This window comes from Brachyhypopomus gauderio, chromosome 5 (assembly GCF_052324685.1).
Source record: "Brachyhypopomus gauderio isolate BG-103 chromosome 5, BGAUD_0.2, whole genome shotgun sequence".
NCBI classification, from domain to species: Eukaryota; Metazoa; Chordata; class Actinopteri; order Gymnotiformes; family Hypopomidae; genus Brachyhypopomus; species Brachyhypopomus gauderio.
The window spans coordinates 11745632-11765759 of NC_135215.1; the positions used below are offsets into that span (position 1 = coordinate 11745632).

The 20128-nt window shown below is 38.9% G+C and overlaps 1 long non-coding RNA gene across 1 annotated transcript; it reads right to left on the reverse strand.

The window, feature by feature from the left end:
• Nucleotides 1-15257: 15257 nt before the first annotated feature.
• LOC143513812 (uncharacterized) lies at nucleotides 15258-20128 on the reverse strand. The gene is made up of 3 exons (XR_013130676.1): nucleotides 19971-20128; nucleotides 16795-16875; nucleotides 15258-16477 (listed from the first exon to the last, which is right to left on the reverse strand). It is a non-coding gene; the product is annotated as an uncharacterized LOC143513812 (long non-coding RNA).

The window sequence follows — 20128 nt, forward strand, 5'->3', positions numbered from 1 at the left end:
TTACCTTCTATCACATCAGGTGATCTGAGGAGGCAGGATGCAAGTGCAAGAAACAAACAAACCAAGAGAACAAAGACAAAATTAAAGTAGAAATACTGACTTATTGGCAAATCAATAAAATAATAAAAAACTCCAAGCAAATATAAGGCAAACAACCAGGGATATATACAGGCACAAATGACAAACAGCTGGGGCTAACAAGAGGGAGACAACCAGAGCAACTGAAAGCATGTTTGCTTCTCTGCACTGGGGTCTTGGGTTCAAGTCCCTATCTGAGTGGAGTTTCCATGTTCTCCCTGTGTTTGCGTGGGTTTCCTCCGGGGTCTCCGGTTCCCTCCCACAGTCCGAAGACATGGAAGTTAGGTAAATTGGCAGTCCCAGACAAATTCTCCCTGAGTGTGTATCTGTGTCTGTTGTCTGAGTGTCTATGCTTGTATGTCCAGTGGTGGATGGTGCTCTGTCACTAGGGTCTGTCCTCTCTTCCCTTCCTGCACCCCATTCAGTCCCACAGGGGGCTGTGGATCCTGGTAGAGAGTGCGCAGTTGGCTGCTGCTTCTTGCCGTTGTGTGTGATTGGTTGTGTGAGACTTGTCATCCCCGGTAGCTCAATGTGTTCAGCCACATAATCCCAATTAGAAACAAAGGGCAGGAACCTCTGAAGTTTGGAACCTCTGAAGCCTGGTGGTTAGGGAACTGGTCTTGTGACCGGAGGGTCGTAGGTTCGATTCCCAGACCTGAGGCCATGACTGAGGTGCCCCTGAGCAAGGCCCTTAACCCTCAATTGCTCACTTGTATGTTAAAAAAAAGAGCTAAAAATGTAAGTCGCTCTGGATAAGGGAGTTTGCCAGTGTTAAAATTGTAAAGCGCCTTGGGTATCCTGAAAGGCGCTATATAAATTGAACATTCATTCATTCATTCATTCATGAGCGTGTGAGGTGCGGTGACAGTGGGCGGACACTAGGAGCACATGGCAGAAATGTAAACACAGGCACATGGCACTGACAGGACAATGAAAACAAAGACAGAAAGACAAGAATGAAGCAGGGCAGAATATGACACCTGTTTGCAATTGTCATGGGCAGACGACGAGGTTAGGCACGTTAGGCAGGAGTCCCCTTGGACTATGATGTTTGCTGATGACATTGTGATCTGTAGTGAGAGTAGGGAGCAGGTGGAGGTGAGCTTGGAAAGATGGAGATATGCTTTGGAGAAAGTGAGCAGGAGTAAAACAGAGTACATGTGTGTGAATGAGAGGGCAGACGGTGGACAGGTCCAGTTACAAGGAGTTGATTTGGTGAAGGTTGACGAGTTTACCTACTTAGGGTCAAGGGTACAGAGTAATGGAGGAAGTGAAAGAGAGGTAAAGAAGAGAGTGCAGGCAGGCTGGGGTGGATGGCATAAAGTGTCTGGGGTGATCTGTGATAGAAGGGTGTCAGCAAGAATGAAAGGAAAGATCTATAGGACAGTAGTGAGACCTGCTATGTTGTATGGACTGGAGACAGTGGCACTGACAAAGAGACAGGTGAGGGAGATGGAGGTGTCTGAGATGAAGATGTTGAGATTCTCATTTGGAGTGACGAGGAAGGATAGGATTAGAAATGAGTTTATTAGAGGATCAGCACATGTAGCATGTTTTGGAGATAAAGTTAGAGAAGCGAGATTGAGGTGGTTTGGACATGTACAGAGGAGGGAGGAGAGGTATATTGGTAGGAGGGTCTTGAGGATGGAACTTCCAGGCAAGAGGAGGAGAGGTAGACCTAAGAGGAGGTTTATGGATGCAGTGGAAGAGGATATGAGAGTGGCTGGTGTGTCAGTGGAGGACACTCAAGACAGGGCCAGATGGAGGAGTTTGATCCGCTGTGGCGACCCCTAAACGGGAATAGCAGAAAGAAGAAGAAGAACACTGCCTGACCTCCTAGAAGATACAATACAATGTTAGGCATGTGTGTGGGATTTGGGGCAAACGGCTTTCCAATGCCCCTGTTTTATTGTTTTAATCAATTCTAGGAAGACGTTTGCTTATTTGAACTAATTCCCATTCATTGTTCAGCAGCAACCTGCTGAATAAATGATAAAACATCAAGGTTTACTAAGCAATGGAATGATAATGGGGCAGCAGCATCTTGACTGCAGACAGGAAGCAGAATGACCAACTCATTAAGAGGGCCTGGTCTGTCCTGATAAACCTCTTGGACCCAGTGCAAGAGATGGCAATATACTTAGACAGCACTGGACAGCTGCTACAGTCAATAGTTTCTTCACTTTAGTCTTCATAGTTTTCTTCATCTTTTCCACTGCTGTTAGACTACACAACCCACACTGCTCCTAGTAAAACCCACACATCAGCAGACCACCTAGATGTACAGAATATTGCGTGTACAGCCAGCACTACTCCCAAAGAAACTCTGGTCATCAGCAGTCCACATTCATATACAGATACTATACAGAACTGTGAATATGAATATAGCGCAAAACATTTGATACTCTGTTTTATTTCACTTTACTTTTTATAAAGCAACTGTATAGCTCTTATATGTTATTCATTCCTTAATTCTACTTAAGACATTATGCTTTTTTAATTCTGTGATTGTATTCTTATGTCCATTGTTTTATTTTTTTAATTTAATTTCTGTCTAGCTTCTGAAAACAGGAATCGAAGTGTTTTATTTAGGTGCAGCAACTCCACAGACATATAGAAAGGTCTGTAGTGGACTAAACATTTTTTTGATTATTACTCCATATTTTAGTAATTTCAGGAACCTTTATTTTGAAATGACACATCACATTTTCTTGATCTTGACTGAGTGACACCTTTAGGTGGTATTGTACCATTCTGTAGTGAAATTATTCTGTGCAATCAGAAGGATTCATTTTAATGACAGTGTAAATGCAGAGTAAAATTGATCAAAATGATAATTTAGAGGGCCTTTATTTTGAAATGGCACATCACATCTGCTTGATCTTGACAGAGTGACACCTTTAGTTGGTATTCTATCATTCTGTAGTGAAATTATTCTGAGCAATCAGAAGGATTCTTTTTAATGACACTGTAAATGTAGAGTAAAATTGATCAAATCTGGTCATTTGATGGACCTTTATTTTGAAATAATGCATCAGATCTTTTTGATCTTGACTGAGAGACACATTTAGGTGGTATTCTACCATTCTGTAGTGAAATTATTGAGTGCAATCAGGAGGATTTTTATTAATGACCCTGTAAACATAGAAAAAAAATGATCAAATATGGAAATTTGAGGGACCTTTACTTTGAAATGCCACATCAGATCTTCTTGATCTTGACTGAGTGACATCTCTAGGTGGTGTTCTACCATACTGTAGTGTAATTATTGAGTGCAATCAGGAGGATTTTTTTAATGACCCTGTAAACATAGAATAAAGTTTATCAAATATGGTAATTTGAGGGACCTTTACTGTGAAATGCCACATCAGATCTTCTTGATCTTACATGAGTGACATCTGTAGGTGGTGTTCTACCATTCTGTAGTGAAATTATCCTGTGCAATCAGGAGGATTTTTATTTATGACACTGTAAACATAGAATAAAGTTTATCAAATATGGTAATTTGAGGGACCTTTACTTTGAAATGCCACATCAGATCTTCTTGATCTTACATGAGTGACATCTGTAGGTGGTGGTCTACCATTCTGTAGTAAAATTATCCTGTGCAATCAGGAGGATTTTTATTTATGACACTGTAAACATAGAATAAAGTTTATCAAATATGGTAATTTGAGGGACCTTTACTTTGAAATGCCACATCAGATCTTCTTGATCTTACATGACTGACATCTGTAGGTGGTGTTCTACCATTCTGTAGTGAAATTATCCTGTGCAATCAGGAGGATTTTTATTTATGACACTGTAAACATAGAATAAAGTTGATCAAATATGGAAATTTGAGGGACCTTTACTTTGAAATGCCACATCAGATCTTCTTGATCTTGACTGCGTGACATCTGTAGGTGGTGTTCTACCATTCTGTAGTGAAATTATCCTGTGCAATCAGGAGGATTTTTATTTATGACACTGTAAACATAGAATAAAGTTTATCAAATATGGAAATTTGAGGGACCTTTACTTTAAAATGCCACATCAGATCTTCTTGATCTTGACTGAGTGACATCTCTAGGTGGTGTTCTACCATACTGTAGTGAAATTATCCTGTGCAATCAGGAGGATTTTTATTTATGACACTGTAAACATAGAATAAAGTTTATCAAATATGGTAATTTGAGGGACCTTTACTTTGAAATGCCACATCAGATCTTCTTGATCTTGACTGAGTGACATCTCTAGGTGGTGTTCTACCATACTGTAGTGAAATTATTGAGTGCAATCAGGAGGATTTTTTTTAATGACCCTGTAAACATAGAAAAAAAATGATCAAATATGGAAATTTGAGGGACCTTTACTTTGAAATGCCACATCAGATCTTCTTGATCTTGACTGAGTGACATCTATAGGTGGTGTTCTACCATACTGTAGTGAAATTATTGAGTGCAATCAGGAGGATTTTTTTTTATGACACTGTAAACATAGAATAAAATTGATCAAATATGGAAATTTGAGGGACCTTTACTTTGAAATGCCACATCAGATCTTCTTGATCTTACATGAGTGACATCTGTAGGTGGTGTTCTACCATTCTGTAGTGAAATTATCCTGTGCAATCAGGAGGATTTTTATTTATGACACTGTAAACATAGAATAAAGTTTATCAAATATGGTAATTTGAGGGACCTTTACTTTGAAATGCCACATCAGATCTTCTTGATCTTGACTGAGTGACATCTCTAGGTGGTGTTCTACCATACTGTAGTGAAATTATTGAGTGCAATCAGGAGGATTTTTTTAATGACACTGTAAACATAGAATAAAGTTTATCAAATATGGAAATTTGAGGGACCTTTACTTTAAAATGCCACATCAGATCTTCTTGATCTTGACTGAGTGACATCTCTAGGTGGTGTTCTACCATACTGTAGTGAAATTATCCTGTGCAATCAGGAGGATTTTTATTTATGACACTGTAAACATAGAATAAAGTTTATCAAATATGGTAATTTGAGGGACCTTTACTTTGAAATGCCACATCAGATCTTCTTGATCTTGACTGAGTGACATCTATAGGTGGTGTTCTACCATACTGTAGTGAAATTATTGAGTGCAATCAGGAGGATTTTTTTTTATGACACTGTAAACATAGAATAAAATTGATCAAATATGGAAATTTGAGGGACCTTTACTTTGAAATGCCACATCAGATCTTCTTGATCTTACATGAGTGACATCTGTAGGTGGTGTTCTACCATTCTGTAGTGAAATTATCCTGTGCAATCAGGAGGATTTTTATTTATGACACTGTAAACATAGAATAAAGTAAATCAAATATGGTAATTTGAGGGACCTTTACTTTGAAATGCCACATCAGATCTTCTTGATCTTGACGGACAGACATCTGTAGGTGGTGTTCTACCATTCTGTAGTGAAATTATCCTGTGCAATCAGGAGGATTTTTTTAATGACCCTGTAAACATAGAATAAAGTTTATCAAATATGGTAATTTGAGGGACCTTTACTGTGAAATGCCACATCAGATCTTCTTGATCTTACATGAGTGACATCTGTAGGTGGTGTTCTACCATTCTGTAGTGAAATTATCCTGTGCAATCAGGAGGATTTTTATTTATGACACTGTAAACATAGAATAAAGTTGATCAAATATGGAAATTTGAGGGACCTTTACTTTGAAATGCCACATCAGATCTTCTTGATCTTGACTGAGTGACATCTCTAGGTGGTGTTCTACCATACTTTAGTGAAATTATTGAGTGCAATCAGGAGGATTTTTTTTAATGACCCTGTAAACATAGAAAAAAAAAGATCAAATATGGAAATTTGAGGGACCTTTACTTTGAAATGCCACATCAGATCTTCTTGATCTTGACTGAGTGACATCTATAGGTGGTGTTCTACCATACTGTAGTGAAATTATTGAGTGCAATCAGGAGGATTTTTTTTAATGACACTGTAAACATAGAATAAAATTGATCAAATATGGAAATTTGAGGGACCTTTACTTTGAAATGCCACATCAGATCTTCTTGATCTTACATGAGTGACATCTGTAGGTGGTGTTCTACCATTCTGTAGTGAAATTATCCTGTGCAATCAGGAGGATTTTTATTTATGACACTGTAAACATAGAATAAAGTTAATCAAATATGGTAATTTGAGGGACCTTTACTTTGAAATGCCACATCAGATCTTCTTGATCTTGACGGACAGACATCTGTAGGTGGTGTTCTACCATACTGTAGTGAAATTATTGAGTGCAATCAGGAGGATTTTTTTTAATGACCCTGTAAACATAGAAAAAAAAATGATCAAATATGGAAATTTGAGGGACCTTTACTTTGAAATGCCACATCAGATCTTCTTGATCTTGACTGAGTGACATCTCTAGGTGGTGTTCTACCATACTGCAGTGTAATTATTGAGTGCAATCAGGAGGATTTTTTTAATGACCCTGTAAACATAGAATAAAGTTTATCAAATATGGTAATTTGAGGGACCTTTACTGTGAAATGCCACATCAGATCTTCTTGATCTTACATGAGTGACATCTGTAGGTGGTGTTCTACCATTCTGTAGTGAAATTATCCTGTGCAATCAGGAGGATTTTTATTTATGACACTGTAAACATAGAATAAAGTTTATCAAATATGGTAATTTGAGGGACCTTTACTTTGAAATGCCACATCAGATCTTCTTGATCTTACATGAGTGACATCTATAGGTGGTGTTCTACCATACTGTAGTGAAATTATTGAGTGCAATCAGGAGGATTTTTATTTATGACACTGTAAACATAGAATAAAGTTTATCAAATATGGAAATTTGAGGGACCTTTACTTTGAAATGCCACATCAGATCTTCTTGATCTTGACTGCGTGACATCTGTAGGTGGTGTTCTACCATTCTGTAGTGAAATTATCCTGTGCAATCAGGAGGATTTTTATTTATGACACTGTAAACATAGAATAAAGTTTATCAAATATGGAAATTTGAGGGACCTTTACTTTGAAATGCCACATCAGATCTTCTTGATCTTGACTGAGTGACATCTCTAGGTGGTGTTCTACCATACTGTAGTGAAATTATTGAGTGCAATCAGGAGGATTTTTTTTAATGACCCTGTAAACATAGAAAAAAAAAGATCAAATATGGAAATTTGAGGGACCTTTACTTTGAAATGCCACATCAGATCTTCTTGATCTTGACTGAGTGACATCTATAGGTGGTGTTCTACCATACTGTAGTGAAATTATTGAGTGCAATCAGGAGGATTTTTTTTAATGACACTGTAAACATAGAATAAAATTGATCAAATATGGAAATTTGAGGGACCTTTACTTTGAAATGCCACATCAGATCTTCTTGATCTTACATGAGTGAATTAAACGATTTACTTGTGGAATTAAATGTGGAATCACAGGCAGCATCACCCATTACCGTAATCTATGGTATACGCGCAACTTCGCAATTTTTTCGGGGGCTGGCTTGACCAAGATTTTTTAAGTGAGGGCTGGCTTGACCGCAGTTTAAGACTGGGTGTTTTGAAAATAAACAACCATTAAATAATGTGAATAAAAAAGCGAATTATTTCGAATCATTTCGACTATGTGTATAAATATTTAACTTAATTAAGTTTAACTGGTGCGCGCAGTTACAAAATTCGAGAGGTGCACGACAGCGTGCGACGCCCTCGCGCACGGGCGGAGAACCGCGATTGCGTCATTTTCGCCGCGCAGACCCTCGCCGCTTGTGTACGCTGCAGTGACTTCGCGGGCTACCGTTGCATTGCATTGATAAATATCATCCAGGGGGCCATAGATAATCAATTCGTTGGCCGGATCTGGCCCGCGGGCCTTGACTTTGACATATGTGATTTAGGATCTTGTATTGCAGGTAATTCACAGATAACGTCCTCAGAAGCACACACTTCTGACAATACTGAGTGATAGACTGTAGGATGTTTTAGTGCACCTCACCAATCTGGCTCACAAAGGACACTAGAATGGTACAAGGGTTTTGCTGAGCAGCTGCACCTGGGACCAGAGATGACTGAGGCATTACATCCAATTCCATTTACAATACATTAAAATAATTTTGCAATGTGTTTGCAATGTACATCTAGAAATGTGTGCTGGAATCAAAGCACATTACCTATACACAATATGAATATATTGTATAATTTCTCAAAAATGCTGTACAGCAATGCTGGTCAGAACATCCATCAAATTTCACTCAGATCATCACAGACCATCACACACCTGTGCTTGAGCACTGATAAGTGAACACTCACTTCCCAGCATGTCCTACAGTACGTGTCCTCAAGTTAGTTAAATAATTTGATCTTTTACCTATTTAATTCTTTGTGCTCTAAACTCCTGCTTCCAGTCTGGCACAGACCTTGGTGCAGGGGTCTATGACCTTCCTACCACCCCACAGGTTGGGGCAGAGTTATTGAAGTTCTAATGTTGGAGATTAAAAAAGCTGATCAAAGGGATAGGATAGGAAGAGGGAGGGAGTTACAGCTGTTACATCAGACAGTGTTATCAGACCTTGATGTATCCTGCCACAGAGACTCACAGTTCCAAGGTCACCACTTTTCTGTTGAATTTGCACCAAACAATTGGGCCTTCTGCTTACGAAAACATAGAGATTCCATCTCACAGCCCCCGAGGACCCTCTGCCTCACAGACAAAGGTCAGCATCGCACAGTCAAACAACAGCGAAATAGATCGACATGGATGGTGTACTACTTCTGTGCCAGGTGACTCACCTCTCCACACTCCCCACAGGCTCTTTGTTACAGATGTCACTGCTGACAAGATGATGTCCCTCTGCCATTCAGTGTGTGCTTACTGCACATTGTTTTGTCTCCATTATAAAGTTATAGAGGATGTCCAACATTACGCATACAATTATCGCCATTATGTACATCCTCATAATGAGCTGGCTCATACCCAGAGTATAATTTTTTAGACAGTGTAATTGTCAGCCAGTGTAATTGTCCAACACTGAAGTTGTTAGACAGTGTAGTTGTCAGACAGTGTCCATGTTATTTTAAATGTCAGGTGGTGTAACTTACACAGTCTAATGAAAGTATTTTATGATACATCTATTTTTGTGTGATTTTTTTCAGACAATACAATGTTACATGATGGATAGATTTCATTAAACAAGTTTGGTCTTGTTTGGAACCCAAGTTTGTAATGAGGGTTCTGTATTTGCTGAATTGCCTTCATTAGTCATGTTGTTTGTAATCAGACTGAAAGCAAAGAACAAGAGTGGAGGCATTACACAGAATTCCTCTTAACTCTTAATTGTCAACAATATCTCTTCTCTTCTCTAATGGAGTATAGGTTGTTATGGTTATAAGTGGATAAAGCCAAGTCTATCAGATGAATCTTTGAGAGAGGCTATTTTGCATCGGAAAAACTTACTTATAAATTATATATATATATATATATATATATATATATATATATATATATATATATATATATATATATATATATATATATATATATGGAGCATTGATATTTCAGGTTAAATAAAACAAATTGAAATGAATCTGATCAGCATTAATTCATCTCCTACCTTAGCAACCTTCTAAACCCACCTTGAATTCAACAGGACACATTCAAGAGTCTTTAATCTGTATAGGTTCTGATCATGGATTAGTAACCTGTATGCTTATGGTGATGGATATTTTTAAATCCTACAGAAATCATAATAATTTTACCATCATAGTCTTTCTCTATAGATCAGTCTTCTTAGTTGATAACAACATCCATGACATTTACATTTTTCGAGTTGAAATGACAGAGGAGTGCATCTCCAAGGAGGAAGACAACAGGGGGCAGGGGGTAGTTTGTATGAGTTTATTAGATCATTTACTAGAGATTTGTTGGCCAGAGATCTAATGTTAAGCAGTGGGCCAAAGGATGAAGTGGAAAAGCACGTTGTCCTTAAACATTTTCACTCCAGCTCTATTATGTTCTGTCTGAGTGCAAAGCTGCTGGTGAATGTCATACTACACACAAGACTCTCCCGAGATACAGGCATGCATGTTGAGAACCCCATCACAATCAATCAGGCATCAGCAAGAGCAGCAGTGAGTGACCTGCCCCCAACCTCCTGACCCAACTAGCAAAGCTGCACTCTGTCGGATCAGACCGCTACTTTTAGGGAGTACGTGGAACAACTGATAATTAATGGAAAATTATGTTGAAACATTTAAATGCCAATAATGTAACATCACATTCAAAGTTTGTTTTCATCAAACTGGCATAAAATTGCAGTATTTGCAAACATTATATTTATTCTAAATAAGAAAAATGATCATGATATTGCCAACATTTTGCAATATGTTCATTATATTCAATGACTATATGACTACATTCTATATACACTAACTTGTTTTGTGTTATTAAAAGTATTGATTTGTTGCTGTTAAATGACTATTCAATAAACTATAATTATAAATAACATTTCCTCAAGCAGGAATTTAGTCAACAGAACTGCAGCGTATAAAAGTCACTTATTTCAGAAGCATTTGCAGACGCAAGAACAAAAATGTCACCATCTTTGAATACAATAAATACAGAATGTAATTTTAGAAAGAATACTGTAACAAAGAAAAGATTTAAAAAAAAAAGAAACAGGTTAACTGTGCTAGGAGTAAAGAGTGCATCATTGTTAGTGTTTATCCATTTGTACACTTACATATTGTGGGGGAAATTATGTCATTTTGCTAATGTCATTTAAGATTACAGCACGGTGGCTTGGTGTTTAGCACGTTTGCCTCTCAGCACTGGGGTCCCTATTTGAGTGGAATTTTCATGTTCACCCCGTGTCTGTGTGGGTTTCCTCCGGGGTCTTCGGTTTCCTCAAGTAACATGGAGTTAAATTGCCATTCCATGACATTCCAAATTGCCATGACAAATTCTCCCTGAGTGTGTAACTGTGTGTCTCTGTTCAATAAAAGTCAGTTGTCTGAGTGTTTGTGCATGAATGTGTGCTTGTATGCCCAGTGGTGGATGGTGCTCTGTCACTAGGGTCCGTCCTCTCTCCCCTTCCTGCACTCCATTCAGTCCCCCAGGGGGCTGTGGAGCCCAGTAGAGAGTATGTGGTGTGCAATTGGCTGCCGCTTCTCGCCGGTGTGTGATTGGTCGTGCATGACTTGTACCTGTGTTACAATTGTAAAGCGACCTTGGGTATCTTGAAAGGCGCAATATAAAGTGAACATTCATTCAAAAGAACATTATGATTTAGTACGTGTTCTTCTGATTAGCAGAAGAACAGATTTAGTGATTCAGTAATCATGTGTATGCATCAGAGGAATCTGCAGAGACAGAAAGCACTGTTATCTGCCACTGTTACCTGTCAACCATTTCTGTGTACAACTGATTTGTCAGTTTCTTCTGCTAAAAACAGGCAAGCTCCATATTAGGAGGAATACACATGTGACACGAAAACTGTCTACTGTGCATTCTCCCCCCTCAGATTCTCAGTGTGCCCAAATGTACTGTAAACATGTAATAACTGCCCTCTCTCCTCAGATTTCTTGTTCTAGACGAGACTCTCACGTCTGAGTCCTCATCTATTTTCAGGAAATTTCCACTACAATATGTAGTTGCCTTTTTTTTTGGCTTTGGTTTTATTCAAAGTTTAACCCCACTACACTATTGTGTTTCTGTTGTTTCAGCTAACTCAGGGATTATACATACACACGAGAGTCAAATCTTGCTGAGCTTCTGTAAATCAATATGTAAATTGGGTAAATTAATTTCTGAATTTTTTAATAAATAACCAAATTCAATATATGGGCAATACATGCTTAAATGCAGTCAAATTGCAGAATACCTTTAGTAATTTCTAAGCAGGGAACCAGAGGGATGTAGGTTCAATTCCCAAGCCCTAGGCCATAACTGAAGGGCACTTGAGCAATGCGCTTAACCCCAACTGCTCTCCTGGCACTGGGCTAGGGTACAGCCCACCAGTGTGCACTTTGTGAGTCACTCTGGATAAAATCATCTAAATGTAATACAAAGTGAGGTTGTCCACAACTCCAGTACCATTTATATAAATACAAAAAGGGTATGGTTCAGGAGCTCAGGGATTGAAACAACTGAGAGCTAAGAGGTGGACACAAATGCTGAGGAGACCTGAGGGTTAACATAGAGGGTATGAGGATAGCAAGGCATACTAATAAAATAAAACTATCACAAATCAAGAACTAATAACCAGACTGGATAACTCAGATAACAAAAGAAAGAGGATAAAACAAATACAAGAACTCGGAACAAGGCGGATAAACACAGAACAACTTACAAGGCAGTAATACAAACAACCAGGATTACCAACACAATGACTTCCAAAGAGGGACTGAAACACAGGGAGTACAAGTACCAAACAAATCAAGACAAACTAGAAACACCTGAGCTGAAAGCAAGGAAGGAGGGACAAACATTGAACAACAGAAGACATGGACTGGACTAACTGGGGAATGGATCTAAACAAGGCTACACAGAAGACATGGACAGGACTGACAGCAGGCGGGAACACCGACAGGGGTGTGACAGACAGAGGGAAAGCATAGAAAAAGGGTGGGATAAACAGACAAGGAAAACACAGGCACATGGACCAAGGGACTGGATGGACAGGTGAACTTTTTCACAGAGCTCACTAATTCTGATGGCTGCCATGAGAATATGTGACAGGTAACAATAGTATAATAGTCCAATCTCCATGCACTATTGTTTTTCCTGTCAAATATTCTGATGGCAGTCCTCAGAATTGGTGACCCCTGTGAAAAAGCTCACCTGTCCATCTCATTCATGATTTTTACTCATCAGTACCAGTATAATGGTATTTATACTCAGAGAGGACACCATTAATCCACAATGTTCTAACTGGGACCAGTATAATTACATTTATCCAGTGGGCTGGAGACAGCTGAGGGAAATCTACAGCCATTTAGACTAAGGTGTCAGACCTAAGGTCTAGATGATAATCTCCTACTGTAGATCATGACTATGGTCTAGATCAGGGGTCGGCCACCGTTGGCACGCTGAGGCATAATCACTGGCACGCTGGACCAGCATCAGCAAAAAAACTATGGTTTTTACGTTTAAAAACAAATATTTAAATAGCAATGAATCAAGCGCTAGGACCACGCAGAAAACAACCGCTCCGACCCCCCCCGCTCCAATTTTATTTGTTGATAGTGGCACACCCATTGACTGGAAATGTTAAAGTTGGCACTCCATGACTCCATGTCTCAAAGGTTGCCGACCCCTGGTCTAGATGATAAACTCCTACTGTAGATCATGACTATGGTTTAGATGACTACCCAGATAACAAATCCAATATGGATCAGATCTGTAAGGTCCACATTTATTGTACTGAAACAGCAGTAATATGGAAGGAAATCTGTGTCATCAGATTTTGAATTTGAAGCACTGAATTTTTTTGCCCTTGAATTTGAAGCACTGATTTTTTTGCACTGAAATTATGCATCTGATTTTTGTTGCTTTTGAATTGAATGCTTGAATTTTCAAGAACACATTTTCACTTTTATTATTCATGGTTAATAAAATACAATGAAAAAAATTCAAACATTAAAAAATTCAAAAGTTATTTTTTCAAGTTGCTCGAATTCAATTGGCCAAATTTGGCTCACAAAATACACGTGCAAAATTTTGCATGCAAAAATATGAGTTCAAAGAAATTCAGAGTAAATATCCGGGACACAAAGGATGAGCAATCAATTCAGTCTCCTATCGAACAAACATCCAACTAATCACATTACGCTCCACTGGTCACATGACGGTGGTGTTTGAAGCCACAGGCGGACAGAGGGAGAGTTATGGTGGTGCACGGGATCGGCTCCTCTTCGGTGAGTGTATTTACTCTTTTATTTGTCTTTTGTAGTGTTTTTAAGATTCAGTAAGAGACAGTAAACGATGTGTTGCACATCAGAGGTTTGCGCTGGGGCTGTGAATCTTTGGGAATCCCACAATTCGATTCAGAATCGATTCTTGGGGTCACGATTCGATTTTTTTCCCCAGATTCTTTCAGATCCCAACAATTTGATTCAAAACAATTATTGTCTGATTCGAAAACGATTCTCGATTCAAAACGATTCTCAGGATCTCAGGAGCTACTCCGGTCTGCTGGCATGAAAGCAGACATCCCAAGTCTCCCGGAAGCTGCGGGAGTCTCCCTCATTTTGGTAGTGTCTCCCTGATACCCGCGAGTCACATATAATCTCCCGGAATTCAGAACGAGTGACCCACACAAACGCGCACACAGGTGACAGACTTTTTTTTCTCTAATCACGAGTGGGAAGGAGAGAGAGGGGGTTCTGATTGGCCTGTTCTCTTACTTATATTCCCCCCCCCCCCCCCCCCACTCAACAACTTAACCACCGGGGGGCGGCGAATATAGGTAAGAGAACAGGCCAACAGAATCAACTTTTGCAGCTTGGGATGTCTGTGAAAGCAAAGTACATTTATAAATATTATAATTGTAAAGGTTTTATCAACATATTGCAATGTAAACACACAAAGGTAAATCTTGGTAATCTTGCACATATGTTTTTAACTTGTACAAACACATCACAATATCTTTGAGGCTGACACTCAAGCTAAACTAATAAAACTGTAGTTAAAAAAAAAAATCCCAAATGACATACAATAACAGGGCCCGTATTTATCAAACTTCTTAGAGTGGAATTTTGGACTTAAGTGCTGAAAAATTCTTAGATTTGCTCCTATTCACAGAGTTAAGTGTAAGTGCCAGTTATCAAAACTTTCAAGTATAAGAATCACTCTTACTCTCCCGAAAAGTTAAGACTGCTCCAGAGGACTCATAAGTCGTTAAGAGTTGCCACCAGGGGGCTGAGATGGCGCTGAGAAGACAGAGACGCGTGCGAACCTTCATTTTAGGTACACATTTCAATTTTATAGATATATAAATATGCACACAAATATGCACAATGCACAAATATGCACAATAATTAGGCATTAAGATAAGCATGGGTTAAATTTTTTTTTCTTTTTTTCATGCAAGAGTGTAATATTCATGCTGCGATTTTCATACTTTAATTTTAAGCTTTGACTTCTGCCTTGTCAATTATTGTATGTCATTTGGGAGTGAGTCCTCTGCCAGACTTCCTTCAGACGCTCACTTTTCCTCCGGCCATTCATGACTGGTGGTGTTTGGAAGCGCTGTCAGAGAGGGAGGGGCAGATGGAGAATCTGCGCTCAAGCCAGCAGGGTCGGGAGCACGAGCTTTAATACTGACAGATGCAATTATTTTATTAGCATCACAGTGTTTGTGTGCAAATCTAAATAAATTTTAAAAACATTGTCTTTGAGATATACTTTAGAATTTCATTAATGCAGGATCCATTCCACATATCACCACAGTGTCTTCCCCCATGATACGCTGCACCACCTCACAAACTGCGCTAAGAGGCTTGCCCGGTGGTCCTCCGCCTGAATGTGATTCAGTTAGAATGTATGCAGTATCCAAAATAAATCAGAGAAAACATATGAATAACAAAAGAAAGAAGGAAACAAATTTTTTATAAAGATTATTTATTAACTACGTAAATACGCTGTGTTATTTTACAAAAATCATGACTGCAACATTATTAAGTTAAATGTGAAGGTATTTCAACATTTTCTGAATTTTATCTTGACATTTCTCAGGAAATATTCTTGAACATGAAATCCGATCCAGTGATTGGTTCTTGCAGGGAGTTTTGAAACGACGTCATCCAGGATCAGCTTTGCGGTACAGCCAGGTGTCGTAAATCAACTCTGAGACTGACACTTACGAATTGCTCCTACACTTAAAGTGAGACTGAGAGGCTTGATAACTAACTTTTAGTCTCAGCTTTTAACTAAGAATTATTTTAGACATAAGTCAATTCTTAGTAGCATTCTTAGGAGTAATTCTAAGAAGTTTGATAAATACGGGCCCAGATCCTAAAATCGCCCCTGCTGCAATGTATACACTTAAGCCAGCAGTGTTTGCACAGGAATGAATGAAAATGTGAAAAGGAATTGTTAATCATGTGAACGAATAAATCGTGACCACGAGATTAATAAAAATGTGCGCAGGATTAAAACAAAATGTGCACATGAATTGTTAATTATGTTAATAATTGAGTTATTAATTGTTGAATTAATAAATCGTGAGCACGAATTCCAGAAAACGTGCGCTCGAATGGTAAAACGGTCCCTCGTTTAATTATTTTTTACCTGTGTCCCCTCCCGGGCTCCGTAATATCGCCACCTTGAAAATGCTAATTTTTCTTCGGCTTGCTCCTGACTCGCCATTTCTGCCTCTTCTCCGTTTGTGTTGCGTGTCACTGATGTAATGTAAAAACACTGGCTCTGATTGGCTAATATAACACTGCCTTAGCCAATCGCTTACTGATTTGTTAAGTTAAACATGCGTTACACCAAGAACTGTGACCTATCGAGATCTGTTACTCCTCACTAGCCTGGGCAGCGATCCGCTCGGATTACTGTTAGTATATCAATATATAGTAACGCACTGCTTTTAATGACCAGTAACGTCAACGGCGTTGTAACGACAGGAAAAGTAATTAATTATATTATCCCGTTACTGACAAAATGACGCCGTTACCTAAAGTTACCTGGCGTTATTCGCAACACTGCTTACCTGTGAGCCACTCCTGTTATTCAGCAGTAGGTGATAAACCTGAATCTGAAGTCTCCACCTCCACCAGAGTCATATGATAAACTGAACAGGACAAACAGGTTCAGATCAGAGTGAGAGAGACTGAGCAGGATCATCATTTTATGAGAGACACATAAATCTGTTTCAGAGGAAGATGGTGAGTATGTGATAGATAATACAGACAGTAGTAATAGTAATCCTAGTGTTAGTGTAGTCAGACAGTAGTAATAGAACTCCTAGGGGCGGTTTCCCAGACAGGGTTTAACTTAAGCCAGGACCAGGCCTTAATCTGGAGTAGTTAATCATGTCTTTAAAAAGGGCTTTCTGAAACACAGATTAACTACTGATTACTAACACCTGGACTATGGAGTCCTGAATTAAAGTAAACGAGCTTGATTTAAAACCACCTGTGATAGTCTGAATTAGCTGGAGCAAAGTTGCCTATAAAACATGGAATGGACCTAGAAATGTGTAAAATAGCATTGACCTGGAGAGTCAGATACAAGTAAAACCATGGCTGCAGAAAAGAGACTCAGTAAAATTTTTTGATCGGAGCATGAGAAAACTGTTAAAGCAAATAGTTTCAAGACACCCGGTTATTGAAGATAAACAACACACATCAGCTGTGGAATCAAAGAAAAGGAATGCCTGGAAATCTATTTGCAATGAATTTAATGCAAATGAATCTACAAGAACATTACAACTCCAAGTAAGAATAATTGGCATTATTAGGTTTCTCTTTTGTGAAATGAGTGAGTTGACATAAGTTACTTTATACAGGTTTTGTGGAAGAATATAAAAATAAGCCTCAAAAAGACTGCTGCTGAAGCCCGAAGAGAGAGGTTTAAGACTGGTGGGGGGGCTGCACATAAAGATCCTGACCAGGTGGATGAGTTACTGACAGGAATAATGGAGAGTCAGCAACCTTTGGAGAACATACCAGATGATGACCATTTAGACAGTTCAGACGATGGATCTCAGGCACCTACTTTGGGTAAATTAATTCAGTTCATCTTGTCTTTTATTTCTAACATTTCAAACTGTATTTGTGTCAGTGTCATGTAATCTGCATTTATTTGAACTGTTCTGGTTTCAAGGAGAAGGTCACATGGACAGAACTGAAGTGGAGTTGCAAAGTAGTTTACCCTCCACATCCTCAACAACATGTGTGGCAGCGTCTGCCAGTAGGCCTACTGGTCAGTACAACAAAAGACTCACTATCCATGAACGGCTGGCAAATGAATTTCATGAACATAAGTTAAATTATCTTAAGGAGGAGCATGAAATGAAAATGAAGATCCTACAAGTAGAACTGGAAATGAAGATGAAGGAGAGAGACATGCAAGTGTCTCAAATGCCACAGTAGTACATACATCTATAAAATAAATGATATGTTGGATGTAATGGTTATTTCTGTAATGCACCAAACAAAATGTACACATTTACTTTGAAATAAAAATTTATTAACTCATTACATGTGAAATGTATATAATTTGAGCAGTATAATGTTGAGAATATCTACTTAAAGTGGCACAGTGCAAATGCATCTCTGTATGCAAGTCCTTCTCTGGCGTCTGCTGGAAATGGTGGTACATCTGGATTGTCATCCTCTTCAATTGGAGGATCAGGGCATCCACGCTGTTTCAGGTAGTTGTGTAGAACAGCTGTTGCAATGATGACAATGCAGCATCTTCTTGGCTTGAAGTTTTTTTCGAAGGCACTGAAAACGACTCTTCCAAATTCCAAACATGCGCTCTATTAGACCCCTAGTGCGCATGCGAGCCTGGTTGTAGTGCCACTGCTCAGCTGTTGCTGGATGCAAGTATGGCGTAAACAAAAAATTCTTCTGGGCGTACCCACTGTCACCAAGCAATATTCCGTTGTGTACTCCTCTTTCAAATTGAGCATACAGAGATGAGTTAAGAAAAATACGGGAATCATGAGTAGCACCTTTCCAACGTGCAACAATGTTTGAAAACAGTAATTGGGGAGTGCATACACCTTGGACATTTATGGAAAACCAATTCTTGCGGTTCCTGTATTCCTCAGCATCTGGAGTAGATGGGCATTTTATGGGAATATGGGTTCCATCTATGCAGCCTATGACTCCTGGAAAGTGCCCATATTCATAGAAATGTACTTTGTGGTTTACCTGGGTTGTAGCATCAGGGAAATTTATGTACTGTCCTCTTAGGTCACAAATGGCTCTGCATACTCTGTGAATGACTTTACATACTGTTGGTTCACTAACACCAACTAAATCCCCAGTTTCTCGATGAAAGGTGCCACATGCCAAGAACCTTAAAGTCAAGAGCACTTGGAGACGAACAGGTAAAGGCCGTCCTCGCTGAGTCACAGATGAAAGCTTGTGTTCCAACAATGAGATAATCTCCATGGCATCTATTTTATACATTCTAAAACGATCTCTGAAACTAATGTCATCAAAATGTTGAAATGGGTCACTTCTGTCAGCAAGAACATATCTAGCTGGTGGTACTCTTTGGTCTTCATTGACATAGTCCAAGTAATCCATGTGTCTTCTTTGACAAACAACATTAATCTGAAGTTAAACATGCCTCCTGTCAGGTTTAATTTAAACCTCAATTTAGTCCTGCATTAGCACTAATCTTCCTTCAAGAATTGAGATTACATAATTCAGAATTTGACTAAATGTAGGACTATTTTGAGCCATGACTGAGAAAGCATATTTCTGTTACTCTGAGTTAAAAGGTCAATTTAGTCTAGGACTAGGCTTAATCTCTGTCTGGGAAACCGCCCCATAATGTTAAACTGTTATATTGTGCTTTGGTGGTTTGTGTCTGTGTTTAAAACACTGTAATTTGCTGTGAATGTTTACGTTGAAGTTTGGTTGCCGAGGAATTATGATTTTCTTATTCTTAGTGTAAGGGAAGGGTGGCTCTTTAGAAGTTATCAGGAGATATTGACTGAGTGCCCTTGATCTATGGTTCTTTTCAAGGAGGAGGATAACAAAAAAAATTTTTGACCAGTTAGTAAAGGTGGAAAAACATTTCCGGCGTTTATTTCAATAAGAACAAGTGAGGAAACGATTGTCTGTTTCAATAGGAAAGTAAAAAAAAAACATCAGAGCTCTGAATAAAATGAAACGAAATAAATAAAGTCCATCAATGTTCATCTACCCGGGTAGTTTGGTTTTATGTGTCCCACGTGCGGGTGTGCCCAGGGAATCTCCTTATCTGGAGCCTTTTGATGCAGACAGGGCAGGTAGGTGAGTAGCAAGAAGCTCCTCTTCTCCCTACTTGTCCGTGCGCGCACTCAGGGAAGTTCCGTGCGAAAA